The sequence below is a fragment of the Ptiloglossa arizonensis genome, chromosome 6, assembly GCF_051014685.1.
Source record: "Ptiloglossa arizonensis isolate GNS036 chromosome 6, iyPtiAriz1_principal, whole genome shotgun sequence".
NCBI lineage: Eukaryota > Metazoa > Arthropoda > Insecta > Hymenoptera > Colletidae > Ptiloglossa > Ptiloglossa arizonensis.
This window is the reverse complement of record NC_135053.1, coordinates 16,479,654-16,494,712: the sequence shown is the minus strand read 5'-3', so window position 1 is coordinate 16,494,712 and position 15,059 is coordinate 16,479,654. Positions and strand designations below refer to the sequence as shown.

At 42.0% G+C, this 15,059-nt stretch overlaps 2 protein-coding genes across 2 annotated transcripts in view; one reads left to right on the top strand and one right to left on the bottom strand.

The window, feature by feature from the left end:
- Nucleotides 1-15,059, top strand: part of Hiw (MYC binding protein highwire) — a 476,677-nt gene that overhangs the window by 58,903 nt on the left and 402,715 nt on the right. The gene's annotated exons all lie outside the window — the stretch shown is intronic.
- LOC143148688 (uncharacterized) overlaps nt 1-15,059 on the bottom strand; it is a 189,340-nt gene that overhangs the window by 33,262 nt on the left and 141,019 nt on the right. The window contains exon 2 of the transcript XR_012992566.1: nt 9,382-9,631. The gene's annotated coding sequence lies outside the window, so the exon portion shown is untranslated. The remainder of the gene's footprint in view (nt 1-9,381; nt 9,632-15,059) is intronic.

The following is a 15,059-nucleotide window of genomic DNA, read 5'->3' as shown; positions in this document are numbered from 1 at the left end:
TGTAAATACGGCGCGCGGCGAATTTCTGCTCGCGCTTCCGTCGAAATTTATGAGTGACACGGTACCGGGGCGCGCCCCGCCCCCTACCCCCTCCTACCCCGGATTTCGATAAAAACTTAATCATGCGCCTGCAACGAGTATCGATCGACGGATGTTAATAAATCGTGGGTGTTCGAAACACCTGCGATGGTGTTTCAAACACGGCCAAGACTTTACGACATGGTTTTTTTTTTACTCTTTTATCCCCTCCCCCTCACTCCCCAGCGTCTCTTATTTTTTCGGGAGTTGCGCTACAAATCGAATAATTATTTTACCGGTAGCCATGATTCGTCGAGAAACGCACGGTATCGTTCGTTCTCGGTTAGAACACGCGAAACGAAGAATTATCAGCGTATCTCTCCCCCCTCCTTTTATCTTCTAAACGAAATTCACTAACAACCGCAAACAAGTACACACTCCACCCGACCGTAAACTTCCAGACCGTTCTTCTTTGCTCCGTAAATGTTTACCGGTCTTTTGACTGTAACTTTTGGAAAGTTTCCATACAAAACTTTGAATTATTCGAGCGTGATTAAATTGTTTTTGAAAATTTTTTTTCGATCACCGGCGCAAACAAATGCCACGTCGGATGACAAATAATTCGTCACGGACAGCTCCTACCGTACCGGTTGCAATTTTTAACGAATATTTTGAATTATTCGACCGTGATCGAAGTTTCTTGAAAGCTTTATCGTACATTTTTTGTTTGCGACGACGGCAAATAAATGTTACATCGGACGACGAACAACTCGTGAACAATATCTTTTATTTCTCCAATTTTTCGAACACGGTTCTCGCTACGAACATGGTCGTTATGGTTAATAATCGGATCTACTATGCGTAAGGATTTGTCGTTCGTTCGTAGTCACGAAGCGGGGGTTGGTAGCGAAGTTGCGTTCGGCGGTGGGCCGAATTGGATTTAAGCCTTTAAATTATTAGACATTGCAAACCGCTCCGGCGTTTCGAGAAATATTTATCCCGTGCAACTACGAGCGTGAAACTTTCCCCCGAGTAATCGGACGCGTTTGCACAATCTCTCGTTAATTTCGTTGAACTTCGCCGATAGCGTTAAAGTTTACGTTAACTCCGTCGGGTCAAGCGCTCGCTTGGCGGAGGAGGACCTTAATTTTATTTCTGGCGGCGTTTAGTTTGCATTTACGATTATTTTCGTTACGATCGACGATCGGTGTGCTCTGCGCGTGCCGCGATCAACGTTTACTCGAACGGCCACCCCTGTTAGATATAATTGAGTCAATTAACGGTAACCGGATCGATTACTGTTACGGTGGTCCCGTAAGAAACACGGTTCGTTCGGTACACATTCGGGATACCGAGCAACAATTTTCTCGAACCTGTTTCGTTTGTATAACAATTTTCCTACCTTGGAGTTAATTATTTACACAACGATCGTTATTTCTGGCCTGTGATTAGACGTCTTGACAAGTGTACAAGTTTCTATTTTTTGTTTGTTTTTGAATTTAATTGTAAAATACAGAATCTCTTTTTCCCTATGTTTGAAAAGCTGCAAGGGTGAAATTCTTTACTGTATAAAATTCTCTTTTTTTTTATATTTATTTTTTCCAAGAGACTACTAATTTGGACAAGTTTTTTACTATTGTTATTTTATTGTATATTCGATACACGAGCAACTAAGTAGGTTTCTACTAAGTAGGTTTGAAAAGTTGCATAGGTGAAATTCTCTGCTGTATAAAATTCTCTCTTTTTTTTTTTATCTATTTTTTGTTTCAAGAAACTGTACTAATTCAGACAAGTTTCCTTTTATCGTTATTTTATTCCATATTCGATACCCGAGCAACTAAGTAGGTTTCTACTAAGAAGTTACTATTTTTCTATTTTTAAATTCGGTTGAAAAATACAGAAACTCTTTTTTCCTATTTTTGAAAAGCTATACAAGTGAAATTCTTTCTTTTTATTTATTTTTTTTCGAGAGACTACTAATTTACACAAATTTTCCTCATATCGTTATTTTCTTCCATATTCGACACACGAGTAATAAACTAAGTAGGTTTCGAGATTGTACAGGGTCAGAACTTTACCTCGAAATGTCAATAAACAAGTAGTTTATTAGTTCTCTGTATAATCGCGTGTTGCGTTTGAAATACCTGCCAGTCTTCGTGAAACTTTCGCACGGTGAAGACTCACAATCCGTAAATCCAGAAGTGCGTTCTCCAAAATGGCCGGCGACAGACGTAGCGAGCCCTTCGATCGCGTTGTAAAAAAAAAAGAACCTATTCGAGGCTGATTACTCTCGATTCTTACCGATAAGTGCATCACCGGTGAAATTACACCGCGAGAAAAATACAAAAATGGAGGGAAATTGCGTTACTGGTATCCGGGCCATCTCGATAACGATCGATCGAGTAAAGGTGGTGAGTAACAGGAATACATTATTGTTATCCGCAGGGAGCCTCCATTAACGCGTAAAACTTTAATATCCATAGAAACGAGCGATGGAAAAATTGAATCTTTCGACAGCTTTGGAAAAGCTCTTCTTAAATTCCATTTTTTTTCCCATCACGAAGTATTCCTTGCGATAATATTCGTCGAAATTCGATACAATACGAATTTTCGACTTACTCAGAAACAACAACAGTGTGAATACCGTGTGTTTACACGCACACCTAATTTCCAAATTGTAGAATCACACTATACTCCGTATCGACGTTTTCCAAACGCGAGTCACCCTCCACAAAGAGAAACTTTTAACGTGAAATCGCGCGGAATTGTCGCGTTTTCAAATCAAATGTATAAAAAAAAAAAAAGAATATTCAAAGCAAAAATATATTCGCCGTTAGTCAAGTTCGTTCCCTTCTCCACGAAACGTACACCCGTTTCGAAAACTCCTGCACGTTCGATGACACGTACATACGTTTTAATTCGTCAACGGTGTCGTTTATTTAAAAAAAAAATACGCAAAGAAATTCCCGTTCCGTTGTCGTTCTTCTCTACCAGTTTGATACCGTTTAAAAACGGATTAATTTCTTCCATCGAGCCCACCCACCGTACGAGAATCCCGGTTACCCCGGATTCAACGCGACACACCGTGTCGTCGTTTCCCAGAAATTAACCGCGCGGAGAAGTTACGCGGTTCTTCCGCCCGAACAACGCGCGAAACTTTTTCCACGGATGGTTTTTTAATCAAAATAAAATACCACCGCGTAGCGTACCCTTTGTTTTGTCGCGTAATACGTTTCTTGCGAGCGCCAGGACCGCGAGTCTCGCGCGAGACAAGTCACAGGTTCGCGAAACGGTGACCCAAATGATGCATAGTTTTTTTCTATTTTTTCGTCCCGTGGTTTCTGGAGAATCGTTACGAGCGTTCACCGATACCTTGGAAATTATGTTGCGGCGCGATGTTACCCTTCAATTCCGCGAACAAACTCGTAAGTTTGCAAGTTCTGCGAGTTTCTAGATAAAACTCAGAACCCGTGCAACCAGGCCCTGTACAACGTCGAAGCGCGCCAACGGTGCACGCAATATCCGTTTTGTTCGGGAGAGAACCAGAGGCGGACGTTCGATCATTCTGTCAATAATAACCACCCCACGGCTCCTCTTTTACTATAGGCGCCATCGTTGGTGCATCGCGTTATTGTTTCAATTTTTATTCCCCGGCCGGTTCCCATCCAGCGCGCTCGGTTAATTTCGTTACGAGCAACGGATGTTTCTTTCACTATTTTCGTTTCTTTGGAGTGAGGTTAGGTCCGGGTTAGGCGAGCGTCAGTTTAGTCGTAATTCCATGACCGTGGAAGGAAGATGTTTCGCGTGAAATGTTTATAATCATGGTGCAGGTTCACCGGTGGTCGAGTATACCGCGCAACGTGCACTGAGTGGTTGACGTAAACGACTTCCGGTATGTCACTGCGATCGATCGCTGTGACATTTTGGGAGGGAGGGTAAGAGGGGAGTCTTCGAATATTTTTTGTCAAATACTGGAAGTTAAGGAACTTTTTTTTTCTTTTTTTACGTACCATTAAAAAAAGTACTGTTCTGTACTTTGGGGAATTTTTGAATGTTTCGTGTACAATTTTAGAACTTACGGAATTAAAAATCTACTGTTTTGGTCTTTGGGGAATTCCTTAATATTTTTTTGCAAAATTCTATAAGTCATAAATTTTTTTATATACACCTCCAAAAAAAAAATATTGTTCTATTCTTCGGGGAGTCCCCTAATATTTTTCACAAAATTCTATGAGTCACAAATTTTGTTATATATACCTCAAAAAAGAAATACTGATTTGGACTTTGCGGAATCCTCGAGTGTTTCTTACAAAATTCTAAAACTCAGATTCTTTTTATATACCTCCAAAAAGAAAAAAGAAATACTGTTCTGTACTTTATGGAATTCTTGATTGTTTCATGTAAAATTCTAGAACTTACGGAATTAAAAATCTACTGTTTTATTCTTTGGGGAATCCCCAAATTTTTTTGCAAAATTTTAGAAGTCACAGATTTTTTTATATATATCTCCAAAAAAATACTGCTCTATTCTTTGGGGAATCCCCAAATATTTTTTACAAAATTCTACAAGTCACAAATATTTTTATATACACCTCCAAAAAAAAATACTGTTCTATTCTTCGAGGAATCCCCTAGTATTTCTTACAAGATTCTAAAACTCAGATTTTTGTTATATACCTCCAAAAAAAAAAAAAATACTGTTTTGTACTTCGCGAAATTCCCGAATGTTTCCCATAAAATGCTAAAACTTACAAAATTAAAACAACTATTCTGTTCTTCACGAAATCCCCGAATTTGTGTTCCCCTACAAACAAACAAAATTGTTCTCTTCCTCGCGAAGTCTTCGAGCATGTATCCCTCCCCTCCCCCCCCCACAAAAATACACTTTTCCCTTTCTCTGGAAATCCCCAAATGTTCCTCCCCTTCAACAAAAAAAAAAAAAAAAAAAGAAATTCTTCCTCGGTGTCGCGAATTGCACACGTTTGTCCCTCTTCGTTCGTCTCGTCGTACCGAGTGCTTTGTTTATCGGTCCGGACAACCGTAATACGGTTCCTCGGTAGAGCATAAAACCATTTTTTAATCCGCACAACTCGAGTCGTATGCACGTGAAAAGATAGACGACTAGGAGTTTCCCGTCCACGGTGTCGTTCTACGTCATTTTATTCGCCATTTTATATCAAGGCGATGCGGCAGCGGTCCAAAGCGACCGACGAACGCCTATAAACCACGCTAACGCGATGTTACGCGAACGCGATGCTAAGCTCTCGTAGAATTATTACCTTTAAACCCCCCTTCTATCGTAGCCTGTGGGGGGTTGGACGGGTACCGGAGAGCGGAAACCACTTTAACTCTCCTCACGATCGCGAAATGATACCCCCGTTGTCAAAATTATTGCCATCCATCCCACCACGCTGTGTGTGTATATATATATACATATATATCCAACGGACCGGATACCGGTGCACTTGCACACTTCGATAAAGTATAGGGCACGAAAGTGGCCGGCCCTTAATTGTAAAACGGAAGTCTCGTTATCGATCGATGCCCCGACAGTGTAAACCGAGGATTTGCGAGCCCCCGCGACGTTTCGCGTATTTTATCAGCACGGGGAGTGCATTTCCGTGCCGGTTCCGATTCTCGAGGAACCGAACCGTGATTTCTCGCTAAGTTACACCCCCACCTTTTGGTCCGCAGAGTCGTTCTTGGGGTTGTCAGTTCACTTGGACGTTTTTACAAAGAGCTCCGGTGACCAATTTATTGTGAAATTTGGAGAAGGAGGTAAATTTTGTATATAAATATTTTTGTTTTGGGCGTTCAGTAATCGGTGTGGTCAATCTGCACAAAATTTAGGGGAGAGGGAGTGAATCTTATGTATAAAATTTTCATTTGGAGTATTCAATAGTCGGTGTTGTGAGTTTACTTAGATATTTCTTTATAGAGCTCCGGTGACCAATTTATTATGATATTTGGAGAAAGGAGTAAATTTTGAATATGAATATTTTCACTTCGAGTATTCAATAATCGGTGTGGTCAATCTGCACAAAATTTAGGGGAGAGAAATTTTCGTTTGGAGTACTCAATAGTCGGTGTTGTGAGTTTACTTAGACATTTTTTTATTGAGCTCCGGTTGGCAATCGATTGTGAAATTTGGAGAAGGGAGTAAATTTTTTAATATAAATATTTTCGCTTCGGGTATTCAATAATCGATGTTACGAGTTCATTCGGGTATTCTTCTAAAATGTGCTGGTGGTCAATAGGCACAAAATTTAGGGGAAAGGGTGTGAATCTTATGTATAACATTTTCGTTTGGAGTACTCAATAGTTGGGGTTGTCAGTTTATTTAGACGTTCTTTCGAATAGCTCTAATGGCCAATCAATTATGAAATTTGGAGAAGGGAGTAAATTTTTGAATATGAATATTTTCATTTTGGGTATTCAATAATCGGTGTTACCAGTTCATTTGGACCTTCTTTGAAAAAGTTCTAGTGATCAATAGGCACAAAATTTAAAAGAAGGGGAGTAAATCTTAAATATAAAATTTTAACTTTAGATATCCAATAGTCGATATTGTGAGTTTATTTGGACATTGTTTCGAAAAATTCTAATGACCAACAGGCACCAAATTAGGAAATTCTAAATATAAAATTTTCACTTAAGGTATTTAATAATCGGTGTTACCAGTTCATTTGGATCATCTTCCAAAAAGTTCTAGTGATCAATAGGCACAAAATTTAGAAGAGAAGGACTAAATCCCAAATATAAAATTTTAACTTTGGATATCCAATAGTCGATATTGTCAATTTATTTGAACGTTCTTTCGAAAAGATCTAATGACCAATCGACATGGAATTTCGAGAAGAGAGTAAATTTTAAATATAAAATCTTCACTTCGGGTATTTACTAATCGGTGTTACGAGTTCATTCGGGTATTCTTGTAAAATGGCAATTTTATGTGGTCAATATGCACAAAATTTAGAAGAAGGGGAGTAAATCCCAAATATAAAATTGTAACTTTAGATATCCAATAGTCGATATTGTGAGTTTATTTGGACGTCTTTTAGAAAAGCTCTAATGGCCAACAGACACTAAATTAGTAACTTCTAAATATAAAATTTTCCCCTCAGGTATTTTCTAATCGTTGTTACCAGTTCATTCGAATCTTCTTCCAAAAAGTTCCACTGATCAATAGGCACAAAATTTAGAAGGAAAAGACTAAATCCCAAATATAAAATTGTAACTTTACCAATCCAATAGTCGATGTTGCAAATTTATTAAGACATTCTACGAACTTAAAATTCCATATTCAATACCTACCCTCTCCAAATAATTCAACTAGTTCCTCTCTATACACGAATATCGAAACTACCCTAATTGAGCGAAAATTTCCCTTTTCTCGATCCTCGAACCAGGGAAGAATGCTACAACGTCACCTCCATCCTTCGAAATCTTTGATATTTCCAAATGGCGGTGCTGCGCGCTCTTTAAACGTAGAACCGTGTTCATTTCGAGCCAGTGTTATTCCCCCGTGTTTATTTCCTTTTTCGAGGCAAACGCCGGCTGCGAATGGGTTCTTTATTACTGGAAAATACAGTAACCGCGCGTTCAGGAAAATCCTTGTAACCGTTTCCATCGAGGATCTACTGTTCTGTTGGCCAGGTCGGTGATAAATATTACCAACCGACAACAATGCGTGCGGCGAACGTCTATTGCCCGCGCGACGTGAGAAAGAAAAGGATTTATCGACGGTGTCGCACCGGCTGAGATCCGCCATCTTTTATTGCGAAGGGGATCCGTCACAGTCGATGACCAAAGCAAACTGCGCGTCCCGACGTTCGATATTTACTCGTCTCGGCACCTGTTCGTTTACGTATCTCGATCGTACGCGTCTCGAACATATCGAAGATTTATCTACGTGTGGAAAGATTACGTCACGTCGCGGAGAGAGAGAGACCCCGGCCATCTTGTCACGCGAGATATATCCTTACCCAACGATGCTAAAATGCGGTGTGTTTCGATGTCTCGAAGCGTGAAATGACACCGAGATAGTCCATATCATACACAGTGAGTTTTGCATTTATGGCTTCGAATTTAACGGGATGGAGAATAATCGAGGAATTTTTATTTTTTCGCAATTCTTCACGGTTTGTGTTTCGAGATATTTGGGATATTCTAGGGCAAAAGGAAGTGGTATTTTTGTGTTTTTTTTTTGTTAGCGTTGAACGTAGTGCGATTTTAAGTGGAATGTAGAGAAAGGGTCGAAGATGGAACCTTGGATCCCAAGGAGGGCCTCATATATATGCTTGGTACTCTTTTTTTGCGATAGAGGTTTATTTTATTGCAAAATAGACACTTTATGCGTTTTAAATCTACGCGAGAGAGATAATTCAACAATTGTGTATCTTCTTGTACGATTTTCAGTGGAAAGTAGAGAAAAAGTCGAAGATGGAACCTTGGATCCCAAGGAGGGCCTCATACTTATGCTTAGCTTTCTTTTTTCTGCGATAAAAGTTTATTTTATGCAAAATAGACACAAAATAGACACTTTACACGTTTTAAGTTCACACGAGAAAGATAATTCAAAGATTGTGCATCTTCTCGTACTTCCAGACAAATTAGAAATCAAAGATGGACTCTATGAAAGGGAAGTTCTGTAATAGAATCCATTTTATGTAAAATAGACACTTTCTACGCCTCAAATTTACGCAAGAAAGATAACTAAAAAATTATTTCTCTTCCCCATACTTCCAGACAAATTACAAATCAAAGATAGACTCTGCAAAAGTCTCTGCCCCTTTAAAATAGACACCCTTGCTCTCAAATTTTCAAGATAATTCAAAGATTGTTATTTTCCAACGAGTAAACTCCCTCACATAGAAATCGGGAAGTGCCCACACGGTAGAATATTTTACCAAAAAAAAAATTCAAATTTTAATTACAAATAAATAAAAAATCCTCTTTTCTAACGAGTAAAAAATAGTCTCCATTACAAAGACCACGTAAGTGTTCTTTACGACAAAATCTACTCGATGCGCATTCACATTTTGTTCCACGTCGAAACGCAAAATTCGAAAATTTCTCTCCTCGTCTAATATTCCAAATGGCCAATCGGGAGCCTCCCTCGATATCCAAGAGCCCGCTCGATGGATCGTTTAACGAAAAAAGGAAATGGTGTTCTTCTTTTTTTCTCTCTCTCTCTCTCTCTCCATTTTCGTCGGACGCGGCTCGATTTCGGCGAAGTAAAAATTTGATTCGCCGTGGCCACGGCACTCGGCACGGGCGCGCAATTTTTTGCGATCACGAATCGGTCAGCTGTCGGTCATGGAGTCACGTCGTATCCGGTGGAAAGTCGTCGCACTAACGTACCATTTTTTATCCTCCCACGTTGAATACGGTTGAATTAAAAAGAGACCAGTCGTCGGTCCACTCGATCATATTTTGAGCCGTTTCATCGATCTCTGGCTCCGTTCGGTGTAATCACGAATCCGTGAATTCGTTTCGCGTGCGATTCGTGGTCGATAATCGCCATTGCTCCAATCGGGCTCGTCTCTGGTCGATCGGGAGAAATATAATGTAATTTCTTTCGTGCTCGTCGCTCCCGAAAATTCCCGGATCCCTGGAAAATTACAACGATCCTCGTTAATTATCGTTTGAATTACGGTAATGCGACTAGTAGTGGGTGGGGGACACCGAATTGCATCGTAACGATAAAATATCGTCGCTCGAAAGTATTTGATGACCGAGCAGATGGTGTACCATCGTTACGATTTACGTACTGGTGCACGGAACACGTGCGTATGCATCCACGTACGTATTATCGACACGTGAAAGTTGCACAAATATTTGTCCAGGTGCACGGCCGTGAAATAAACGCGTTGTTTAATAATTGTTAATGTCAGCTTTCCGTTCGTTTCTTATTGGTACAGTGTATCGATGTTGATACGTATAAACGAATTGTTTCGTTATTAAAATTACGAAATCCTTCGAATCGGGTTCGCTTGCACGGGATACGATGAAACGTGACAATAATAATAATGATAATAATAATAATAATAAATAATAATACGATGTGTGCTCCGTTCTCTAGGAAATGGAAGTTTCTTTGTGCGCCGTGTTAAAGTATGAATTGTGAATACGGTTTGCGGTACTTCGACGCAAAACAAATAGCGTTATGCTACGTTATTCGTAGCATACATAATACATGCGTTTGTTTCGTGCAATCTACGAGCCGAAGCACGCGACAGTCTAACCGTACGAGTATATAGTTTCGTGTAAATTCAACCGATACGGAAAGACCGGGTTAATTCGGGGATGAAGAAAGTTTTACGTATAATCGAAACCGAGTTAACTCGGTTACGGTCCTTAACCTCAAACCGTTCTTCGATTATACGCTTAAGGTCTTTGGGCACAAAGTGTCCGGGATGTACAGAATTCGTGTGTTTAATCTTTGTAGTACAACGAGAGAAATGGTAACGCTAGACTCGTAGCCAAACCTTCAAACAACAGTTTCGGATAGAGAAGCCGCTTACATTGTATCGATCTCCGTTCTTTGACGAGAAAAACTTGTTCCTTTGATCGGAGAGACTTCGATGTCTGCTGTTTATTATCGGCGAAAGATACGTAGAAACGAGCACCGGCTGATTCCTTGTGAAAAAATACGAAAAATATGCTTAATAACTTTTCTCCCCTCGGGGTACAGTTTTCGAGAAAATCGAGTTTGAAAATTCCCTGCAACAAGAATCTCAACAATTCTGCGGTAGAAAGTATTTTATTTCGATTAAAATAAAAATTCTGACAATTATTTCATTTCACTGTTCGTTTCTCTAATTCGCCAGCTCGTTAATGTCGCATAAACATAGTTTACAAACCCGACAGACGATACACGTCGCTCGACGAACCGTATCTCAGTTGCGAGTGCACAAAGCAGATTCACAAACTCAATTCTCCCGAAAACTAAACCCCGAACGATCTTTAGAAAACTGAATCTTCCAAGTACCGCGTTGTACGTGTTACGAAACCAAAGTCCGATCGAGAGAGAAAAAAAAGAACATCGCAACATCGATCGAAAACAACACGCACACTGCCCATATGCAGATGACGGAGAAACTTTCGCGTGCCCCTGGTCAGTTGCTACGGGTTAGTGAATGTTAACGCATTAACGACCGCGCGCTCTCTAGAACGCATACCTTGATGTTCCATATACGTTTCGAAACGATAAATGCGCGAGTACTTGATAAATGTTGCTGTTAGATTGTTCAGTAAGTTTTGTCATTTTTTCCATTGTCAAAAAATACTACGACACTTCAACTTTGAACAACTGCAAATACTGGGCTGTTTGGAAAGTCATTTCGTCTTTTTTATTTTTGGTGAAAATAAAACACGATTTTTTGAGAGTGTATAAACATTTTATTAAATTATATATTCTCCATTTTGGAAAACACACAATAAAACTTCACACATGTTCATCAAACAGTAGTATCAATAGCTCAATGTCTTATCGAACGACAAAACTTATCGAGCAACCCGTCAAGTTCCACGTCGCAAAATATCACACATTTTCAAAAGCGGATTGAATTTTGCTAAAAAGTGCGTATTAAAAAATTATAACGTTAAACGATACTCTGAGCCGCGCGTGTCCGGTCTCCCTCCCGCCGTGAACGCACCCTCCTCTCACGTTAATCGATGAATATCCCTACCCGTGCGTTTGCGCGTCTAGATTGTTAAAATTGGTCACCGCGCGCCGCTGGTTCAATCAAACATTTTCATATCGCGGGACGTATCTTCCCTCTCGCGCGCGTGGAACACGCGAGGGAGTGGGGGGTGCCCGAGCCGAGCTTCACTGATGATACGCGCGGGCAATGGCGGCGGTGGTGGGGGGTTAGCGTATAATTGGTACGCGCCGTAGAGAGCAACGTTGCGCGTATCTCGGGGCTTTGTGTGTTCGAAAAGCGTATACGGCGGTCGATGATGTCCATCGATCGGGGATAGGAAATAGAGGGTGGTCGGGCCTCGAGCCGAGCCGAGGCGGGGTTCGTCCCTCGGACAGTAGAAATTATGCACCGCGGATGCAAAGTGCATAGGGAACCAGACTCGCGCCTCGATGCCCTCGAATGGCGCACGACATCGCCGTACCTCCTTCGTATCCTGCGCGTCCCTGTACTCCTGCTCCGCACCACTGAAAGATAACTCGCTGGATACAGGGAGAGAGAGAGAGAGTGAGCGATGGTGGGGAGAGGTAACATCCCACGAGAAGTCGCTTTCCTTTCCATACACCCCCTCCCCCACTCTCCTAGGTCTTCCAGTTCCATTTTCCTTTCCCCCCACCACCGCTCTACTCACCCTACCGAGTTTTACTGTCTGCCCGTCCCACCGTCCCGGGTTTGTCTCTATTATTCAAGTAACTCGTCGCAGAGTAGGCTGGGGGGTGGGTGGGTGGGACTACGCGAAAGAACGCACCGTGTTCTCTCTTTGAGCCTTATGCATAAAAGAAACTCGGTACTTAGGCGGATCGAGGAAGCAACGCGAGATCAAACATACCGCGGGTGCTCCGGGGCGCGCGCGCGCGCGCCCGCTCCTTGTCTTTGGATTTTAACGCGCCGACCGGAGTTAAGGGGAGGGGAGAGAGGGGGAGGTTCGTAGGCCCCGCGGCTTCACCAAAGCGAGAATTGGACTGCTTAACCACCGCGAAAGTAAAGGCGAATTACCGGGGCAAAGAAAACACGCGTGTACCAATGGAAGGGGATTTTAGGTTTCAGCGGTGGTGATATTTTCGTTGATGGTGGAAGTGGGGGGGGGGGGGGTAGAGGGTAGTATACTTGTTTTTGGAGAGTTTTTTTTTCAACGAAACTTTACAATTTGTCCTGTGTGGAAAACATCGGAGAGGATGTTGCGTTGTGGTAGTAGGTAGGATGCTTTGCAGTCGGCTGGGTAGGTTAGTGTAGTTGTTCCATCGTTGTGGAAATTCTTGTTGGGGATATAACAATACGTTTCTCAGAAAACCAAACTATCGTTTCGATGACACTTTCAATTCTATTATCAACCAAACTTTAAACAAGTAGTCGCTTCAAAGTGTTGGTAATAGTTTGATCAATCGTTCTCTTCTGAGCGACCATTCCGCTGCACGGTAATATGCAACAAGAGTCACGTTACCTATCTGCACTCCTTGAGATTTGGCTTAGTTTTCCGGCTACGCTGACCCCGCGTCACAAGCAGTGTCGGGTTACTGTCGTAATTGCGATGTCACTTGCGTTTCGGTTACTCTTCCGTTACTGTCATCGTCAGAGCTTCGAATCCGAAAAACGTCGAACCAACACGACCGATACGCTAACACCTTAACAATTTCTCTATCTCTCGATCACCCATTTGCAACGATTCGTTGATCGCGATACGTTCGTCCCCGCGTCCACCCTCGTTACCGCTTCAAAAGTTGTCAGATACCCGTTCGGAGTGTTGATAGATAGCCGCGGGGATATTAATGTATCATTAGCAGTTCACGGACCTTTAACCGAGGGAACTCGGGACCGGTGGTGAGGGTAGTGGGAACACGAAGACGGTGGATCGGTAGTTACGGTGGCCACCAGCTAGTTTGCTTGTCGCTGTTCCGCAGAATACACACGACCTAGACGATGTGCATTGTAATTATATGGAAACAGCCTCTCGTGCCTCATCCTTTGTCTCTGCCTGCTCCTCGTCGGCCTCACTCTTTACCGCGTGCGCGACGCGTCTCTGCTTCTCGCTCCCACCCACTGTCTCCCGTGAATCCTTTCAGCCGTCTGTAGTCATCGATGTACCGGATCCCTGTTTGCACAGGCCGGGAAACGCAAACTGTGCAAAATCTCCGGACAGCCAGTGATCTAGGCACGTTGCAAAGCGTACACGACGGCACACAGAGCGCTAACGAGATCGTTTGTTACGCGATCGAACGTTTTGTTGCGCGGGAAGCGGTGGCTGGCTGGAAGAAAAAATCGATCGGTTATAATCGGCGCGGCGAACCGGCTGGGAATTAAACATCGACGAAGTGAGTTCAACAAGGTGGATGGTTCGTGAGAACTCGGAGATTGTGAATCGTCCGTGAGTTCTGGTACTCGTGTAAGATTAGGAGATTAAATGTTTGATCCAACGATTTGTGCAAGTGGAGTTTAGAAGTGACCGTTAAAGTTTTGAATGAAATTTGGCAGGTGCGTAGGTTCCTGCAAAAATTGTAGCCGTGGATGAAAAACGTAAGTGTAAAGTTTAGAAAGGTGTACTCGGTAGAAATTTATCGTTGAAACAATGAAAACACAAATGTATTTCGTATCACGAATACCTCGTGTTAGAGTATTGACGATTCCTCACGTTTGTTACTTTGTTACACTTACCATTGGTGGAGATACTACTCGAGTAGACCTAGGTGATTTTTCCACACTTTGTACTTACTTTTCTCACAACTGACTATCCATCTACGGCTATAATTCCACTTACGACTGTCACGCATATAAACCCACCAGCCTCTCAAGTTTCGTGCAAATCGGTGAGTCACATCTGACCTTCGTGAGAACGCGCTCTCGTTCCGAGTTGCACCGGCAAACCGAGAAACCGAAAGAAGAGGCATTCGTGATTAATTTCCCCGAGATACTCGCAATAATCGGCAACCTCCCACAGAGATAACCATATTTGCGCTACAATTAGACCAACCGTTGTTTAATTTAATCTCGAAACGAGGAACGTTATTTTCCATTGCGAATGGTCAGTTTTTCAGGATTGCTCGCAATCACGATATTCCGTATTTCCATTAAAGTCGTGGAAAGTTTCGTCGGGATGATAGTCCGGGTTGTTCGGAGGATTAAGGAAACGTTTTTGGTAAATAATTTATCAACGATTCGCCGGGAGTTTTCGGAGAAAGGAAAATTGAATTTCTCTCGTCCACCGGTTTCTCGGCTCGTTCCTGCCCCTTTAACTTCAACTTCCGTTTCGTAACCTTCTTGAACCTGCACCGCCCACGCCGATTCATCCATCCCTCTTGTCGCTTGTGAACCTAACTAGTTCATTATCCGACGCGAAGTTAA